The sequence below is a fragment of the Panicum virgatum genome, chromosome 9N (assembly GCF_016808335.1).
Source record: "Panicum virgatum strain AP13 chromosome 9N, P.virgatum_v5, whole genome shotgun sequence".
NCBI lineage: Eukaryota > Viridiplantae > Streptophyta > Magnoliopsida > Poales > Poaceae > Panicum > Panicum virgatum.
The window spans coordinates 69,789,783-69,810,091 of NC_053153.1; positions in this window are offsets into that span (position 1 = coordinate 69,789,783).

Below are 20,309 nucleotides of genomic sequence, written 5' to 3' on the forward strand. Positions count from 1 at the left end.
GATCAAGGGAAGTGGGAGGAGGTGAAGACCCATAAAAATCACAAGATAGAGCATGTTTCTCCCCAAATCCAATTGTTTTTTTCACCGCGTCCGTGTCCTTACCCGCCCGCCGTACCCACTGATCTTTTCTCCGCTAGCCTGTCCACCTATCGGCTGCTCCGCTCCGACCAGCGGTGGCGCCAGGGGTATGCCCCTATATGCCTAAGCATACCCAAGATTTGGGGAAAAATGCTAATACGTATTTATAAATGTATACTACTCCTTTCATCCTATAAAGAGTGTAGTATTAGAAAATTTCAAACACATTACTCATTCGAAGAAATGACTTTATTACCTCTAATTACTTCTACCAATTGTGAATGAAAACCGTGTTATTTATTTGGTTTTCTGGATCCTCAATGAATGCATACATATTGGAACTAGAAAAATAATATCTATTGAATATTTGATTGGCTCTATACATTTTTTCTATGCAATACTTTCTTGGTACTTGATATTGCTTTAATTAGATGTATCTCATAACAAGCTAAAACTATATTTTTTATGGGACAAAATTTGAAAGCAAAAAACTACATTTATTTTGAAATGGAGAGAGTATCATATACAACTTATGGTCCCAATTCAACAAAACCCATCAAGAAAGCCCAAAATGCAAAAGAATTGCTCTCTCTGTCTCTCTGCTTGCAGCTCGCCCCGAACCACAGTCCCCCAGCTCCCGCGTCTGCTCCAGTGCGCCTCCGGCCCTTGGCCCTCCGTTTGTCCCTAAAACCGGCATTCGGCAGTTCGGCTCCCTCCTCCCGACCTCCTCGTCTCGGCAATGGCAACTCCGACAGTGGCAAACCGCAGGCGCCTCCCCGCTCCAGCAACAGCGCCCCAGCACCAGCACGAAGGAGGCTGCCACTGGTTATTATCATGGACTTATTATGGTCGTGATAACTTAATTGTCTATTATATTACGTATTAGTTTTGATTTTTTTTGTTTGGCATACCCAACCGTAAATTCCCTGGCTCCGACCTGCTGCGCTCCAAAGCCGCGGCAAACCCTTATCATCCACGCACGCTGTAGCACCGTGCAGCTTGCCATTGACCTCCACCCGCCGCCTGCAGATGTTGATGTCGTGAAATAGAAAGAGGTGAAGCCGCAAGGCGCTATTTTGCTTGCTCGGTGGTGATAGAAGCGAGATGATGTGTTGCTGATTGGTTTGGCAAAAGGAGGTAGTGCTTTGATTAGCTGCTTCTGTGCCTGCGGAAGGAAAAAATGGTTCTGCTACTCGACAGCGTTTGGAAGAGGACGAACAGAGAGAGATTGATGATACTTGGTGTTGTGGAGAAGAAAGAACAAAGCGAGAGGACAGAGCTGCGAGTGGCGGCAACCCAAGAGCAGGAAGCTGCGCGCTGGCCGTGAGCAACCTGCAGCCACGTCGTATGCGGTCCTCAGCTCCAAGCCGACCTCTTGGACAACGCAGTCTTGCATCATGGGATGGGCATCGCCGCATCGGTAGCACGGGAGAGCTGTAGGGCTGCCGTAGGGAAGAGCAACATCATCTCACGACAACGGTGGCGGCAGAACCCCATCATTGCAGATAAGGTGTTCGACTAAATGTCCATCCAATATTCAAGCGGCATATTTGCCTAAGCAATGCAAGTGCGGCACCTAAAATAATACACTCAAATATTATGAAGTTCTATAAGGGGCTTGGCATCAGTTGTGTAGTGTTGCTAGTTATTAGTAAGCTGAAACGTGGTGATGAAATTATTGTTTGTACAGACTCTTTTCTATTGCTATAAAGTTTCATGAACCATGGATATTGCAGACCGATCTTCGAGGACTGGAGGTGCAGTAGAGTTTGAACCTAGCATATGTTCAGTTTACCGATATGATTGTGGTATGTTGGCACGCCTTACAAAAATTTCAGATTCAGATGTAAATATAAATATAAATATATAAAAGTAAACTTTCACTATGTTTTTCTATAATACGTGCGTGCCGCACATACACTCTACTAGTTAGTACAAAACTTTGAACTAAAGAGAACTGGAGAGAAATTTGGATATTTGACATCGAATACACACATCTCACTTGTCTTGATATTAAATTCGTAAGCCTTTTAAAATATGATATTGAGTGTACGAATTTTTTCGAAACGAGGGATTTCTTCTCCTATTCTCGTTTTCTGTCTTTTCCTTTTCATTTCCAGTTTACAACCCAAGTGAGCGGACCATTTTGCCCCTGACCAATGTTGGGGGAGCCAACTTCGGCCACGGTGTGAAGACACCGGGACGCGACGAGGCACGGGACGGAGCGAAGTGGCTTTGAGACGAAGCGAAGGCCTTGAGGCGAAGTAGCTTTGAGGCGATGCGAAGGCCTCGAGGCGAAGTAACTTCGATCAAGGCCCCAGATCGAAGTGCGGCGCTCGACCCGTCCTGCACGGCGGCGAAGAGTAGACAGCGAAGGCGCCTAATATCGAAGGGCTCCCAGCACTGACAGAGGCCCACATGTCGGGCCAGCTGTGATTCACTGAATTATCTGTAAACTTGATATTACCTAAGAGCCTACGGAATATTCTGTATTTCTGGCAGTTAGAGGGTATTGTAGGAATTTTGACCAGTGGGTAGTTGAGCCATTGGGCTATAAATACCCCCCATATAACTGTACAGGGGATTAATTATTGGAGATAGAGCAATTACATTGTTGCTTTGATTTTCGTGTTGTTATTTTGGTCTTGACTATTTTTCTCTGGGCTTCGCCCTTGTCGAATCGAGCTGTTGTGACTCTCCTTCAGCCCGAAGAGTGTCCTACACTAACAGTTTTGGCGCCCACCCGCGGTTCGTCCTTGGCACGACCACATGGCAGCAAAGAAGAAACCAAACCCTGGCACTTCGGAGGCCAACGCCTCGACCGAAGCCCCGCCTTCGACGGACAACACCCTCGTCACGACAAACGGCAACGACAACAACACCGAAGACCATGGCGAAGACTTCGAGGCCGAAGACCTCGCTGACGGGGACTTCGAGGTCGATCTCCACGACCTCGGCATCTCCGTCGAAGACATCCGAGTCATGAGGAGAATCGACGCACGCCTCTCCGAGCGTCTCCGTCAAGCGCAGCAAGCACAAGCCGGCACATCGAATGCACCGGCAGCTACAAGAGCGAAGGGAAAAGGGCAAGAGCTCACCGCCGAAGAATTAGAGGAGCAACTCAACAAGTTAAAGGAAAAAGAACTTCGCTGCAAGGCAATGCGGCAAGCCATTCGAGATCGTCTGGTAATGATGAAACCCCTTCGCCAAGACTCCAGACCCGTGCAACAGGCGCCTCAACCTCAAAGGCTTCGCCAACAACCCGTTCTCATTGAAGGAGAACAGTACTCGGATGAAGAGGAAGGCGAGTATGTGATACCACATCAGCTTCGTCTGCAACACCTTCATCCAGAACAAGACCTTGCCACACCTCTCTCCATAGAATTCGAAGAGCTCCCGTGGCCACCACGCTTCAACCCCACCATTCTCCCACGATTCGATGGGGACTACGACCCAAAAGATTTCCTCCTCAAGTGCGAAGCGGCCATTGAAGCATCCGGAGGCGGCGTGGCATGCAAAGTAAAAGCATTTGTCCTCTCGCTGAAGGGCCTCGCTCAGCATTGGTACTCCAACCTCCTAGGTGGACACATCCACACGTGGGACCTACTCCGAAGAGAACTCACCACTGCCTTCAGAGCGCCGAAGTCTGAAGAAGTCAACTCATGTGACTTCCACAACCTGAAGCAAGAAAGATCCACACTGCAAGAGTATTTGCATCGTCTCGTCAGGCTTCGCGCAAGGGCACCAGATGTAGCGGAGAAGACCATCATCGATGCTGCAATCGCAGGCTTAAGTCTTGGCCCGTGCGGAGAATACCTCGAGCGCCGCAGGCCGAAGACCCTGAACAGGCTCTTTGAGATTATGCAAGAGTATTGCGTCTCAGACAAAGGAAAGCGCCGGAGATTCAAAGAGATGAATGAGAAGAGGTGAAGACCCCAAAGGTCGTGAACACGGTCTCCGGTGATGAAGCCCGCGACTCCCGGCCTCAAAGCAACAGAGGAGGGAGGAGCGACCGAAGTAACTCCAATAGGGGTCGGAGGGAAAATTCCGGCCGAAAGCAAAAAGTGCCCTACTGCTGCATTCATGGTAGAGACAAAGGTCATTGGACGTGTGAGTGCCCCCTCATCAAGGAGAAGAAAGAAGAATTGGATAGAGCCGCAAACACCGAACAACCGCCGAAGCCCGTCAACTATACCCACAACAACCAGCCGCGAGGCCTGCCACCACAAATACAGTGGTAGCCTCCGTAGCAACCTCACTGGACTTCGGCATATCCTACCCTGTCACCATCATTCCCAACTTTCCACTACAACCCCACATACACTCCACCGGCCCTTCCAGCACCTTCGGCACCACACCTCCCGCAAATTCACACCCTTTCGGCGCCACATCAAGGGTGGCACCCTCAACCTCAGCCACAAGCCTCCAACTACCTCCCTCCACCGCCGAAGCTAGAACCTAGTACGATTCCAGAGAGAGCCAATGATCCGGTCGGAGGTACGGTGAATGTCATCAATGCCATCTCCGGTGGATCGAATGAGCCAGTGCACGAGACAAAGCGTCAGAGGAAAGAATACCTCCGCACCATCTCGCATGTCTGCGAATGCAAACATTTCCGCACTCCCTGGTCCCACGTCCCTATCACCTTCTCCGAAGCCGATCTCAGGCTTCATCATTACCCACACAACGACCCTCTTGTTATCCGGGCAAACACTGGCAGAAATTATGTACACTTTGCGGGAAACGACGTAGGTCGGATCCTCATTGACATGGCAGCTCCGCAAACGTCCTCACTTGGCAATGCTTCGTGAAAATAGGATTCACAGAAAAGAACCTACACAAGTCCCAATACCCACTTATCGGCTTCGGGGGTAAAAGAATTGAAGCCCTCGGCAAAATAGAGTTGAATGTGACTTTTGGTGAAGGCAATACCCAGAGAACAGAGCTCATAACCTTCGACGTGGTAGACATCGCCTACCCATACAATGCTATCTTCGGCCGCAACAGTATCATCAAATTCGCAGCAGTTATCAACCAAGCCTACCTATGCATGAAAATCCCAACAGCTGGAGGAGTCATCACGATCCTCGGCAACCAAGAAGAAGCCAGGAGATGCGAAGACAATGCATCGTGCACCATGATAAATGTGCACGCAATCGAAGTCGTTAACAACGATGGCGAAGAAGAGGAAGCGAAGCCACTCAGTTCTGAGCGGCACGACAAAGAAGGGGTCATGCCGGCTGAGCACACCAAAAAATTCTTGCTCTGCGAAGATGTTCTGGATCGGACAGTAATGATAGGCAGAGGTCTAGAAGAGGCCAAAGAGTCCAGGTTGATCCAGTTCTTGAGAAATAACCAGGATGGCTTCGCATAGTCATCTTCGGACCTGCGAGGAGTCAGTCGGGAAGTCATGGAGCATGAGCTAAGGGTGGATCCGAAGGTTAAGCTGCGTAAGCAACATCTTCGCACAATGTCCGAAGACCACAAAAAAGCCGCACAAAGCGAAGTTCAGAAGTTACTCGATGCTGGTGTAATCTGTGAAGTACAGTACCCAAAATGGCTAGCAAATGTAGTCATGGTACCAAAGAAGAATGGAAGTTAGAGAATGTGCATCGACTTCACCACCCTCAACAAGTTCTACTCGAAGGATGAGTTTCCTCTGTCTCGCATCGACACCTTGGTAGATACAGCGGCAGGGTCGGAGATGTTAAGCATGTTAGACTGCTTTTCCGGCTACCATCAAATCTTCATGAAGATGTCAGATAAGGAGAAGATCAGCTTTACCACTCCCTTCGGCACTTATTGCTATGTAAGAATGCCCGAGGGGCTTCGCAACGCAGGTTGCACATTCAATAGAACCATTGCAGCAGTGCTTGACACACAGCTGGACAGGAATATCTCCGCGTATGTCGACGATGTCGTCGTGCAATGCAAAAAATGCGAAGACCACATTTCAGACCTTCTGGAGACCTTCGCAAGCACGGGCTCAAACTGAACCTAGAAAAGTGTGTCTTCGGTGTCAGAAGGGGAAAGCTTCTTGGATGCATGATCACAGAGAGGGGCATCGAGGCAAATACAGTAAAGATCGAAGCCATCAGAAGAATGCGACCACCTTCGACCAAGAAGGAGGTACAGAATTTGATAGGCCGTCTGGCTTCGCTAAACAGATTCGTTTCGCGGTCCGCAGAAAAATCACTCCCTTTCTTCAAGGTGCTGAAGGGCACAGAAAATTTTCACTGGGGTACTGAGCAAGACAAAGCCTTCGAAGACCTGAAGAAGTACTTGGAAAACCTCGCGGTAATGACAAGCCCTTCGCCTGGAGCAGAGCTCCTGTTATACATTGCAACTTCAAGCTCCTCGGTGAGCGCGGCACTAGTCGAAGAGAGAATGGTCGAAGGCAGTTTAAAACAGTTACCAATCTACTTCGTATTCGAAGCCCTAAATGGATCGAAGTTGCTCTACTCTGAAATGGAGAAGATGGCCTATGCAGTGGTAATGTCAGCCAGGAAGCTTCGCCATTATTTCCAAAGTTTCAAGATCAGGGTCCCAACATTTTTCCCCTTTGGGACATGTTTGAGAACAAGGAGGATTCAGGAAGAATCGGAAAATGGGCAGCGCTGTTGGCATCCCACACCATTGATTATGTCCCGCGAAGCACAATCAAATCTCAGGTCCTGGTAGACTTCGTTGCTGACTGGACACCGTCAGCACCTTCACAAAGCCCTCCGGTCATTGAAGCAATCTGGCAGCTAGAATGTGACGGAGCCTATTGCAAGGACGGCTCAGGCGCTTCGGCAATCATCACAGCACCTTCGGGGACTCAGCTCAAATATGCAGCGAGGCTAGAATTTCTAGGATGCACATACAATATTGCAGAATATGAAGGCTTGCTTCTAGGCCTTCGCAAGGCACGAGCACTTGGGGGCAAGGAGGTTGTCCATCAAGTCCAACTCCGAGCTCATCACTAACCACATTGGCAAAACATACAGAGCACTCAAGCCAGAGCTAGCGAAGTATCTGGCAGCTATCCGCAGCATGGAAAAATATTTTCTGGGTTTCAGTGTGCGAAGCTTCCCTAGAATTCAGAACAAACAGGCAGATGTCTTGGCGAAGGCAGCAGCAGAGAATAATCATTTGCCTTCGGATGTGTTTTTTGAAACAATCAGAAGTGGTTCAGTAAATTGTGCCGAAGAGCCGGCAAAGTTTGTTAATGCAATATCAAGCGAAGACTGGAGGTTGAACATAATGGCTTACCTTCGGGGACATTTTGTACCAGAGGACGAGAAAGAGGAAAAACAACTTGCCCTTCGGGCGCGAAGCTACTCAATAGTCAATGACACATTGTATCGAGGGGGTGTCTGCGCACCGTTGCTGAAATGTATCTCGCAAGTCGAAGGCAAGCAGTTGCTGCAAGAAATACACGCAGGAATGTGCTCTTCGCACATCAGCACGAGGGCTCTGGTGGGAAAAGCTTTCCGCGAAGGGTTCTACTGGACTTCGACCGTGGCGGATGCCCACGAAATCGTGCGCACCTGCCCAAATTGTCAGAAGCACGCCCACTACAGCAAGTTCCCACCAGAAGAAGTCCATCTAAGACCTCCGGTCTGGCCCCTCCCTCCCAACAGCTCTGGGAAACTTCAAGTATGCAGCAGTCGCAGTAGAGTACTTCTCGAAGTGGATCGAAGCCAAGGCGCTTCGTGACATCACGGCCGCTGTCGGGTACCATGATTAGAGGCATCCTAACCAGGGGACTAAAATTGCCCTAAAAACAGGCAATCGGGCCCACGAAGGCCTACAAGCCTCCCTCCAATCCCAAGGAAAGGAAAGGACTCAAAGAAGCCCAATCCACGGTCCAAGTACACAGTACGGCCCATCCGCACCCCCCCTCGAACCCGCGGGGCAATCTCCGCCTCGCTCGAGGGCCTCCCGCCGAGACCCTCGAGGACGCCCCGCATCTCCGCCTCGCTCGAGGGTGGGAGGCCTACCCTCGGGGGAGTGGATCGTCTCCGCCTCGCTCGAGGCCACCCCTTGACGGAAAGGACAAACGGCCCTTCCGCTCACCTGCCCGCCTTATGGAGGCATTAAATTCCAACCACTCCTCCGCGTAGTGGCTGTGACCGGAGTCCCGTCCGCCAACTCCGGTCACTGCTCCGCCATTCCGGACGCTGTGGCGACACTATGGGAACCTGCGACGCCGTGCAAGACGTGCTCGGCACTACTCCAGCCACTGTGCTGCCAACTCCCCATACCTCCTTCATACTTTCCCCTCCGCGGAATCCTCGAACGGCATGGGCACGACCCTTGGAAGAGGCTCCGACCTTGACCAGGACAGGACCCTGGCCTGCAGAACCCTCGGAGCGCCGCCACGCCACGCCTGGAGGACGGTGCCCTCCACAGGAACCACAACGCCGCCCGCTGGAGTTGCCAGGACACCGGCGCGATCTTCGCAAGGCCAAGGACGACTGCCACGCCAGGCGCCATACACCATAGTGTACTTTCTACAGTGCTTGACCACTGCACCCCCGCGACTCGGGGATAGGACGACGACTTCTCCTCCCTTCTGTACGTGTACACCGCCCCTCCTTGTGTCTATAAAAGGGGGAGGCGGGCTCTATCTTAAAAGAGGGGGGATTTGGCGGAACACAACACTCAGCACTACTCACAGAGCACATACACTCTCCTGAACCCCGATATTGGCACTCGCCTCAATCAACTCCACCTCTAGCAGAGACCTGGGGGCTTTCCTCCCTCTCTCGCCTCGCTTGTACCCCCTACTACAGGCACCCCCGGTGCAAGACAGTACAGTGCTCTCGCACATCCCTTTGCTGGACGTACGGCCCCACGGCCGTAACCAGGTTAAACCCGTGCGTGACTGTGTTGCCTCCTGCATCAACCATCTGGGACGAGGAACACGCAGCATCACCACTAGTTGGTGCCGGACCACCGGGTTAGGACACCGACAGTTGGTGCGCCAGGTAGGGGTAGTTGCGTGACATTTCTCTTTTGTTCCCATTTGTCTCCAGGGATGGCGAGCAAATCCATCCCATTTCCCATGGGCGCCTCGGATCCGCTCCCAGCGGGATACGAGATTCGGTTCGGGAGTCTTGAGTTCAGGGCAACCAGCAACGGTTACCTCATGGAGCTCCTCTCGCCTAGACGCAACCCCGATGCTCCGACTTCACCAGCTCGGCGCAACAGGCGCTCGGGCCAGCGCTCGCGACAAGCGCGCATGGAGCGGCGCAGGGCGGCATGCCTCAGCTCCCCCACGTGGGTTGAGGTTGGCATGTCACAGCTCAGTGTCGCGGCCGACGGAGCCACCACTTCGACATCACGTGCTTCGGCGCCATCTGCGCCGGCACCACCATCGGTTGCAGCCCCAGCGCCTCCCAGGGAGGGCGCGACTGCGCCGTCGCCCTTTCCCTTCGGGATGCGCAACGCTGCCACCTATGACTCTTCATCCAGCACCAACTTCACCGAGTATGAGGATCTGACAGGTCATCACCTCCTCTCGATCCGCAACCTCATCGCGTCATCTCCTGACGACTCCTACCCCGAGACGGCGGGCTCGATCGCCGACGACATCAACTTCTTCATAGACAACTTCACGGCCGAGGAGACTGAGGACTACTCCGGGGTCCGTGACCTCGACGCTTTCCGCTCGTTCCAGCTCGCAGCGGCGTACTGCCTCACCTGCTCCGAGGACTCCAGCGAGGGGGATTACGATCCCACTCGGGAGTGCTTCATGGTCGAGCTCGGGAAGGGCAAATCGACACGCTCCGGGCAATAACAGGAATGGCGGGGCAGACACGCAAGCAAACCAAGTGGTGGTGCATGTCGCGACCCCTTCTTCTTCGTCAAGCACGGCGGCGTGGCAGGCATAGCTGGCACAACTCAAGGAGCTTCAAGCCAGGCTCGATGAGCAGCGCCGGCAGATGCAGGAGCTGCGCACTGCGCTCGAGCAGCAGCTCACCGTGCGTGGCGCGTAGGCCCGGGCGGCGGGGCGCGTCGCCCATGAACGGATCCTAGCCGACAACGTCGACAGACCACCGAAACTAAAGACGGCCAGCGAGAAGCTCGTCGCTGCGGCCTACCTACTCCAAGCAATGCCTGAGCCATCTACGACTTTGGGTCCCAACCTGTGCCACGAGCCACAGGTGCTCATATAGCAGGATGCTGTGTAGCAAGCCGAGAGCTCTGCGTCTCGCATGCGCTCGACAGTACCGAAGGCCGGGGGTACAGCACACCAGGGCCGCGAGGCCTCGGTGCACTCTCCCCCCGGAAGGAAAGGGCAAGGTAGCCGCAGCAGACAGGGCGAAGGCACCCTCGGTGCACGACCGCATCGGAAGGGCTCCAGCAAGGGAGCGACTCCACGACACGCGCAGACACGCCGGCGACGGCGATGCCTGCAACATCATCAATAACAGGAAGTACACCCCTCGATGGGGTGGTCGCTTCGACCCTGAGCACGACAGGGGCGAGTCACCGGAACCTCCGGGCACCCATGTGTTCAGCCGGGAGATTCGTACCGCTCCCTTTCTCCCGCGCTTTCGACAGCCCACCACCCTCGTCAAGTACTCGGGCGAGACCGATCCCGCGGTCTGGCTCAACGACTACCGCCTAGCATGTCAGCTGGGCGGTGCGACGGACGACGCGGTCATCATCCGCAACCTCCCCCTTTACCTCGCTGACGCCACACCAACGTGGCTCGAGCACTTGCCCGCGGACCAGATCCACGACTGGGCCGACCTAGTCAAGATGTTCATGGGCAACTTCCAGGTCACTTACGTGCTCCCTGGGAACTCCTGGGACCTCAAAGGGTGTCGGCAGAAAGCCAATGAGTCCCTGCGCGACTATGTGCGGTGCTTCTCCAAGCAAAGCACCGAGCTCCCCAGCGTCACCCATGTCAAGGTCATCAATGCCTTCCTCGAAAGCACGACGTACAGGAACCTGGTGCACGAGCTTGCGCTGAGCCGTCCCGCCAGTACCAACGAGATGTTCAATGCTGCCACCAACTACGCCGCCGGCGAGGAGGCAGTTGGTGCCATCTTTGACGACAAGGCGAACAAGCGCAAGGAAGATGAACCCGCAGAGGGCAGCAGCGCCAAGATCAACGCCCCCGCCAAGAAGCAAAAGCAGGGGAAGAAAGGAAAGAATCCGGCCCCACCGAACCAGCACAGACCGGGACAGGCGGAGGACTCCGACGCGGCCTTCGTCGCTACCCCGGACCGCAAAGGACCTCGAGGCCCCCCTCGAGGCGGTGGCGGCCTGTTTGACGACATGCTCAAGAAGTCGTTCCCTTACCACAAGGGCTCGATTAACCACACCCTCGAGCAGTGCGAGATGCTCCGGAAGTACTACAACCGCGTCGCGCATCGCGATGAAGACAAGAAGAAGGATGCTGGTGACAAAGGTGGAGATGACGAGTTCCCCCCGGTGGAGAATGCCTTCTTCATCTTCGGAGGGCCGGCGACGAACATGACCTCTTGGCAGCGCAAGCGTGAGTGCTGGGAAGTCTTCTCCGTCACCAAGGCCACGCCATCCTACCTCGACTAGTCGGAGGACACCATCTCCTTCGGCCACGAGGACCACCCCGACTACGTCCCACACCCGGGACGGTACTCGCTTGTTGTCGACCCCATCATCGGCAACACCCGCTTCTCTATGGTGCTCATGGACGGAGGTAGCAGCCTCAACATCATGTACGCCCACACCTTGGAGCTCATGGGGATCGGATTGAACAAGCTCCGCCCCAGCAAGTCGCCATTCCATGGTGTTGTGCCGGGGACGCGAGTCCAACCCCTCGGCCAGATCGACCTACCCGTCTGTTTCGGCACGGCAGCCAACTTCCGCAAGGAAGTGCTCACCTTCGAGGTGGTGAGTTTTGGGGAGCCTACCACGCCATCCTTGGTCGTCCCTGCTACGCCAAATTCATGGCCATCCCCAACTACACCTATCTCAAGCTGAAGATGCCGGGCCCGAGGGGTGTCATCACCGTCGGCTCCTCGTTCGAGCACGCCTACGAGTGCGACGTCGAGTGTGTCGAGCGCGTAGAGGCTCAAGTGGAGGACGAGGCCCTCGCAGCCACCCTCGACAAGATGGCAAGCGAGGCCTTGGACTCCACGCACCGGCACGCGGGCAGCTTCGAACCTGCCGAGGGTATCAAGAAGGTGCTCCTCAACCCGAATCACCCCGACGACAAGGCGTTACAGGTCAGCGCCACCCTCGACAGCAAATAGGAAGTGGTGCTCGTCGACTTTCCCCATGCCAATGTAGACATCTTTGTGTGGAGCCCCTCGGACATGCCTGGCATACCGAGGGAGGTCGCCGAGCACTCCCTTGATATCCGACCCAACTCCAAGCCGGTGAAGCAGCACCTGCGGTGCTTCGACGAGCTCAAACGCCGGGCGATCGGTGAGGAGTTGCAGAAACTTCTGGCGGCCGGATTCATCAAGGAGGTATTCCATCCCGAGTGGCTAGCTAATCCTGTATTAGTGAAGAAAAAGAATGGAAGTTAGAGGATGTGCGTAGACTACACTAGTTTAAATGAAGCATGTCCGAAGGTTCCCTTTCCTTTGCCGCGTATTGATCAAATCGTTGATTCAACTGCGGGATGCGAACTTTTATCCTTTCTTGATGCTTATTCTGGTTACCACCAAATCAAGATGAAAGAGTCCGACTAGCTCGCGACCTCTTTTATCACATCATTCGGCATGTACTGCTATGTCACGATGCCATTTGGCCTCAGAAACGCCGGAGCTACATACCAGCGGTGTATGCTTCACGTATTCGGGGACCATATCGGGCGGAACGTAGAGGCATATGTCGATGACATCGTTGTAAAATCTAGGAAGGCGGACGACCTGGTCGCTGATCTCAGGATCGCGTTCGATTGCCTAAGGGCCAAAGGGGTCAAACTCAACCCGAAAAAATGTGTTTTCGGGGTCCCTTGAGGCATGCTCTTGGGCTTCATTGTCTCCCAGCGGGGCATTGAACCCAACCCAGAGAAAGTCTCGGCCATCACTCGGATGGGACCGATCCGGGACCTAAAGGGGGTACAGAGGATCATGGGATGCCTGGCGTCCCTTAGCCGATTCATCTCGTGCCTCGGCGAGAAAGGCTTGCCTCTGTATTGACTCCTGAGGAAAACTGAGCGCTTCACGTGGACCCCCGAGGCTCAAGAAGCTCTCGACAGGCTGAAGGCATCGCTCACTCATGCCCCCATTCTCACACCACCCATAGCCAGCGAGCCCCTCTACCTATACGTAGCTGCGATGACCCAAGTGGTCAGTGCGGTGATCGTTGTCGAAAGACAAGAGGAGGGTCATGCTCTGCCTGTCTAACGGCCGGTGTACTACATCAGCAAAGTGTTGTCCGAAACCAAGACACGATATCCGCAGATCCAGAAGCTGCTATACGCGGTGGTCTTGGCTCGGCGCAAGTTGTGCCACTACTTCGAGGCCCATCCCGTCACCATGGTCTCGTCTTTCCCTCTAGGAGAGATAGTCTGCAATAGGGAAGCCGAGGGTAGAATTGCCAAGTGATCTGTGGAGCTGATGGGAGAAACTCTCACCTACGCGCCTCGCAAGGCGATCAAGTCCCAAATCTTGGCCAACTTCATCGCTGAGTGGACGGACACTCAGCTGCCCCCACCGCAAATCCAAGATGAATGCTGGTACATGTACTTCGACAGGTCGGTGATGAAAACTGGTGCCGGCACCGGCCTCCTCTTCATCTCACCCCTCGGAGAGAACATGCGCTATGTAATTCGCCTACACTTCCCTGCGTCCAACAACATGGCGGAGTACGAGGCTCTCCTCAGTGGCCTCCGCATCGCCATCGAGCTCGACGTCAAGCGCCTCGACGTACACGGTGACTCCCAGCTCGTCATCGACCAAGTGATGAAGGAGTCTAGCTTTCATGACCCGAAAATGGAGGCATACTGCAACGCAGTGCGCCACCTTGAAGACAAGTTCGACGGCCTAGAACTCAACCACATACAGCGCAAGTACAATGAGGATGCTGACGAATTAGCCAAGATCGCATCAGGGCGGACCACCGTCTCCCTGAACATCTTTGCTCGCAACATCACCAAGCCCTCCGTCGATTTCAAGGGTCCGGCGGGACCAGGCCCCTCAAACACCGAGCCCCCCCCGGCAGGAACCCCTCGGCGGATGAGGCCGAGCCCATAGAGACCAAAAACGAGGCACCCTCGGAGGACGAGGGCGAGGCAATGCAGATCGACGAGGCTCCACTTTCGCAAGACTGGCGCGACCAGTACCTCGACTGGATCAACCGAGGGGTGCTACCCTCGGACCGCGCACAGGCGCGACGTGTCGCTAGGTGAGCCAAGTCTTTCGTCGTGATCGACAGAGAGCTGTACAAGCGCAGCACCTCGGGCATCTTGCAACACTGCATCCCGATTCCCAAGGGTAAGGAGCTGATCCGTGACATCCACGCTGACATCTGCGGTCACCACGCCACACCGCGCACCCTCGTGGGTAACGTGTTTCGGCAAGGCTTTTACTGGCCCACCGCGGTCGCCAACGCCACCGACGTCATGCGGACCTGCGAGGGTTGCCAGTTCTACGCTCGAAAGACACACCTCTCGGCCCACGCTCTGCAGACTATACCCATCACATGGCCATTTGCAGTGTGGGGATTGGACCTCGTTGGCCCACTGCAGAAGGCGCCCGGGGGCTACACCCACTTGTTGGTGGCAATCGACAAATTCTCCAAGTGGATCGAGGCTCGACCCATCGGCTAGATTAGATCCGAGCAAGTGGTTCTGTTTTTTACTGACATTGTCTTCAGGTTTGGGGTCCCGAATTCGATCATCACCGACAACGGCACCCAGTTCACGGGCAAGAAATTCTTGGCATTCTGCAACAGCTACCACATACACGTGGACTGGTCGGCTGTGGCACACCCACAGACGAATGGGCGAGGGGAACGTGCCAATGTCATGATTCTTCAAGGCCTCAAGCCGAGGATCTTCAACAAGCTGAACAAGTTTGGCCGGAGGTGGCTCACAGAGCTGCCCTCGGTTATCTAGAGCCTGAGGACGACCCCAAGCAGAGCCACGGGCTTTACCCCGTTCTTCCTCGTCTATGGCGCCGAGGCCATGCTCCCCACGGATATGGAGTACGGGTCACCGAGGCTCAAGGCCTATCGAGAGCAGCAGAACCAGCAAGCCCGCGAGGACTCGCTGGACCAAGTGGATGAGGCTCGAGACATGGCGCTCCTACACTCTGCGCCTTATCAGCAGTCCCTGCGAAGGTATCAAGCGCAGAGAATTCGGCGCCGAGACCTCAACAAAGGGGACTTGGTGCTGAGGCTTCGACAGGACAACAGGGGCCACCACAAGCTATCACCACCGTGGGAAGGCCCATATATCATCGCTAAGGTGCTCAAGTCCGGCATGTACAAGTTGGCGAATGAAAATGGCGAAGTCTTCACCAATTCTTGGAACATACAGCAGCTACGTCGTTTCTATCCTTATAATTCCAAGCTATTTGTACATCATTTGTACTCGTATTTAAAATGTCCCGAAATAATAAAGGAGTATGCTTTGCTTATTTATTTTTTGGGAACTATTCGGACCCTCGGGGGCTCGGATACGCACGAACACTGAGGTACGTCTGGCTTTACCCTCGGCAAAGCCAAGCCTCCCTCGGGGGCTACTACGGGGGGAACCCTCGAACGTCCCCAAAAATCGCCAATGTTTTTTTGAAAATTTTCCGAATCTAAGTTTCTCGTATACTTAGAAAGGGCTGACGCAAGGCGCAAACGACTAGGAAATGGGATCGGCCGCGATACGGCATCCCTACTCACCTCCCTATGTCCAGGTCGCTTGTGAACGCAATCATCCTCGCCGAGGCCTATCTAAAACGCATACATGAACACGGAAATAAAGTAGAGAAACAAAGGCTCGAACGCACAAGGCCTCGATGGGCCACACCATCAATATACGTTAACAAATTACCTAATCCAGAAGTACAATTATGACAAAGTACTAACTTATTATACAGGCTCCGAGGCCCAGACTTCCTACAGGTTATCATCCCCCCCTTGCGGGTCTTCAACGGCATCGAATTCAGCTATGTGGGGGATGTCAGCTTCAAGCTTCCCGGCCAGGACGGTGGCAAACTCCTCGACGACGGCGGCGGCGTCATCCATGATGGCCGACGCAGCATCCGCATCGGCGTCGGTTGGGACGACGTACCCCGACGACACCCTCTGAAGGTCCATAATGTAGTGCGTCGAGGCCACGGCGAGTGCTCGCAGGACACTGAGGCGGAAAGTGCTCTTGGCGTGCTCGGCGATCAGGGCACCTAGCGCTCGCAGGCGGCTGACCACCGAGCTACCAGACACGGCACTGTCCCCTTTGAGCTCCTGGCACACGCTCACAGCGGTCCGCTCCAGTTCAGCGTATTCAACCTGTGCTGCCATGAGCGCGATGTTGACAGCCTCCTTCGCCGCAGTCTCGTCCGCCACTTTCTGCTTCAGCTCTGATCAGAGGAACCAAGATAAGTTGCGATAAACTCAGATCAAACAACAATGAAATTTCGAACACTCATCCGCGATATTTTTCTGCGCCCCTTCCTGCTGGACCCGGGCGACCTCCTCGAGCGAGGATAAGGAGTCCTCCTTCGCCTTGAGGGCGGCCTCCGTGTTACAGACGGCCACCTCCTTTTCCTCGAGGGCTCTGCCCTTCTCCTCATGGGTCCCGGTTAGCGTAGCGACGGTCGCCTTATCGTGCTGGAGCTCGGCCTCCTTACCTTGGAGCTCGGCCTCCTTGCGCTGGAGCTCGGCCTCCTTCTGCTCGAGCGCTGCCTTAACACGCTGCAGCTCGGCAGTCTGCGCCTCAGCTTCCTGAGCCTTCTGCTCCGCCGCGGCCCTCTGAACGTCGCGCTCGCCGGCGGTCCGCGCTAGCTCCTCCTCTAGCGCCCGCTAGCGCGCCCCTAGGTCTGTCATCTTGGTGTTGTTGTCGATGTTCCGGAGCACCAAGTCGGCATTGTGCTGCTCGAGCCAGTGCATCTGAGAGTACAGCCGGGTTAGCTCGGCGCTCTTTTTGCATGAAATATCCCTCAGCCGCTGCAAATAGAAGAGCGTGAGTGAAACTCACCAAATCAAGACCAAATGCGAAGGATTCCCGGAAGAGAGCCACCTACCTGACTGATCTGGAGGTCCGTCGTCCGGTGAAGCCCTAGGGCGCAGTCTAGGTGGTCCTGAATTTGAGAGCTGACCTCGAACTATGCTTTCCAGACCGCTTCCTCCTCCTGCTTGCTGTGGAGAAATTCCAAGGGGACCCCGGATTGGATGATCTCCCCATGACGGGGCTCCTCGGATGTTCCCACGCCGAGTACCTCCGCGGAGGCCGACACGAACTCGGTGATCTTGTCAGTGGCACTGGCCGCCGCAACGGGGTTGACCTCTCCCGAGCCCTCATACTCCCCACTGCTCTGCAGTAGCTCCACAAATGGCACCACGTTCTCCGGCGCCGTTTGCGCCATCGCCGCTGCAACAACACCCTCGTCCCATGCCCTTGCAGGCTCCGGGACGCAGGTTTCCTCCACTGCCGGCGCCCTTGGCGCCGACTCCTCCTCCGTGACACCCTCGACCCCAGCCCTCGGGGGCTCGGGGGCGGGGGTTTCCTCCTCTCTTCGGCCAGCGGGGCGCTCCAGTGCGTCCCCACCAGCTCCTCCTCCTGCGACCGGCTGGGCGGCGCTATCCGCGTCGCCCCGACCAGCCTCGATTTTGACGTCCAACTGGGCGGCATCATCCGCACCGCCCCGGCCGACCTCCTCCTCGGCGTTGGCTTGAGCGGCCGTTACAACGCCGCTCTGGCCGGCGTCGCCCCCACTCTCCGGTGCTCGAGCCAGTTGGGCCTTCTGGGCCCCTCGAGCCATCGCATCTTGGAGCTTCGCGGCCTCCGCCACTATGTCCACTACGGGCAGGGGCTGTGGCGCCGTGTGCGGCGTTGCGCGCACCCCGGTCTTGAGGGCCTTGGCCGGCGCAAGCTGGGCCACATCCCTGGCGATGGCCCCGTAGTTGGGTAATCGGGGAAGAAGCGTTGAAGTCAACAGGACAGGAGTGTCGATTAAACGAATACGAAGGATGAAATCAAGATCACTTACCCTGATCGGGCGCTCATGCTGCGCTTGCCCGTGCCGCTCCTCCGGGCCCGCGGCACGGAGACACCTCCCGAAGATTGACCCGAGGGTGTCGCCCTCGGATCGGCCTAAAGCCCCGAGGCTGTCTGCGCGGGCGTCTCCGCACTAGCCGCGGATCCTCCGCCGCCCGTCGACACCGCGGGCGCGGGTGTCCTCTGACCCATCGCCAGCGGGGGCGACCTCTGCCCCGTCACGGGCGTGGACGATCGCCTGCCCACTACCGCCGCGGGCGACCTTCGTCCCGCCGCCGGCGTGGGCGCCCCCCGCTCTATACTTGCGGGCGGCGGCTCCACCAGTGATCCTGATGTGAGCCTCGCCTCACCCAACGTCACCGTCACATCCTTGCCGCCAGCCCCTCGATAGACCAGCGGGGAGCCCGCGCCCGTCACCGCCTTGTCGTCATCCGAAAATTGGTGTTCCACGTCAGAGGAGTCCTCCTCCTCGGTGGACTCGGGCGTGACGGGCCGCGGCTTTCCCTCCGCTCGTGCAATCTTGCACTCCTTCTCGTGCTTTTCCTTCCTTTTCCTCTTCCTGGCGGCGGCCTCCTCCGCCGCATTCTTCTTCTTCACCGCCTCTCCGTGCAGGCGGTTGACTTCGCGTTCCTCCGGGACCGGGGGCTTCGAGGTATAGCCATTGTGGCTCACCCCCTGCAAATGAAACCAAGTCAGGATCAAGGAGTGGGGAGAGGAGTACCCCATCTTGGGGCACATCTTGATCTCCCAGAGATCGTCTGGGTTGTCGGGGAACTCCGCCAATGCACTCTTCGCCCTCCGTGCAGCGATGTCACGGGGGAGCGGCACGTTCGACGTCCTTGAGCCCGGGTACGGGGCCTCGGGGGTGAGGTCGAAAATTGGCAGGTTTCTCTCCGTGAGAGGAATCACCCTCTGCCGGTGAAAATTTGCGATGACGGCCGCCGCCGTCAGCCCCTTCCTCGCCAGACGTTGCAACGCGTTAGTGAGCACCTCGAGCCTGGCCTGATGCGGTGGGGGCGACACCCTCCAGTTCCACTTCTCCGGCCTCTCCCGGAGCACCTTGTTGGTGAATGCCGGGAGCCGGTTGCCGAAGTTGCGCAGGTAAAACCACCCTCAGGTCCACCCGGCGTTATTGGTGGTCATCTTGCTGGGGATGTACAGGTGCGACCTGTACCCGCGCACATGGAGCATGAGGCCGCCGGCGCGAGCGTACCTCTTTGGCTGGCCCCGCACGTTCTCGATGAAGAGCTCGCCATGGAATAGGTGGATCCACAGATCCCAGTGTGCTTCAATTTCCAGATACCCCTCGCAAAGGGCGACGAAGACCGCCGCCTGCGAGATGGAGTTGGGGCTGAAGTTGTGCAGCTCCGCTCCATAGTATTCGCACAGCGCCCGCATGAATCTGCCGATGGGGACACCAAATCCCTGGTCGTGGAGCCGCACGAGGCTCACGACGTAGCCGTCGGGGGGATTCATCTCGGTCTCCTCCAGCCGCCGGGGAATCCACGCCGGCCGCTCCGAGTTGTTGTTCATCGGAAGCAGCCTCTCTGCGACTAGCTGCTCCAAAACCGCCACGGTGGCGGTGGACTTCCCCCACGGCAACGGCTCTTGGACATCCGACCGCTTCGAACTGCCGGGGAATGCGGGGAAGCAAGCTCTATGATGGCTAAGGTGTGCTCTCGCTCTCTCCTTCTTCCTCCTCTCACACTCAGCTCTGGGTTCAGGATGCAGGGGAGGCGGAGAAGGCAGGGGAGACAAAGGCAAAGTGGCCAGGTGAGCCCAGACAATCCCCCCTTCCCCGCTTTATCCATCAAGACGGGCGGATTCACCGCCGCGGCCTGAATCCACCGCATTGAATGCGGTAGATTTTGCTGTCACCGGCAGCTGAGCCCCACGACCACAGAGTCTCCCACGTGCGCACTCAGCGATAATTACGGCGCGGTAACCGACGGGCACGGCGCGACGGTAGCACTGTTCCATCCGTCAGCCGCCGCCCACGCCTCTTCGCCTACCCGAGGCAGCCATCTGAAAAGGCGCGCCCCGCACCGCGCTACGCGTACTAGGCCACGTAGCCCACGACTAGTGG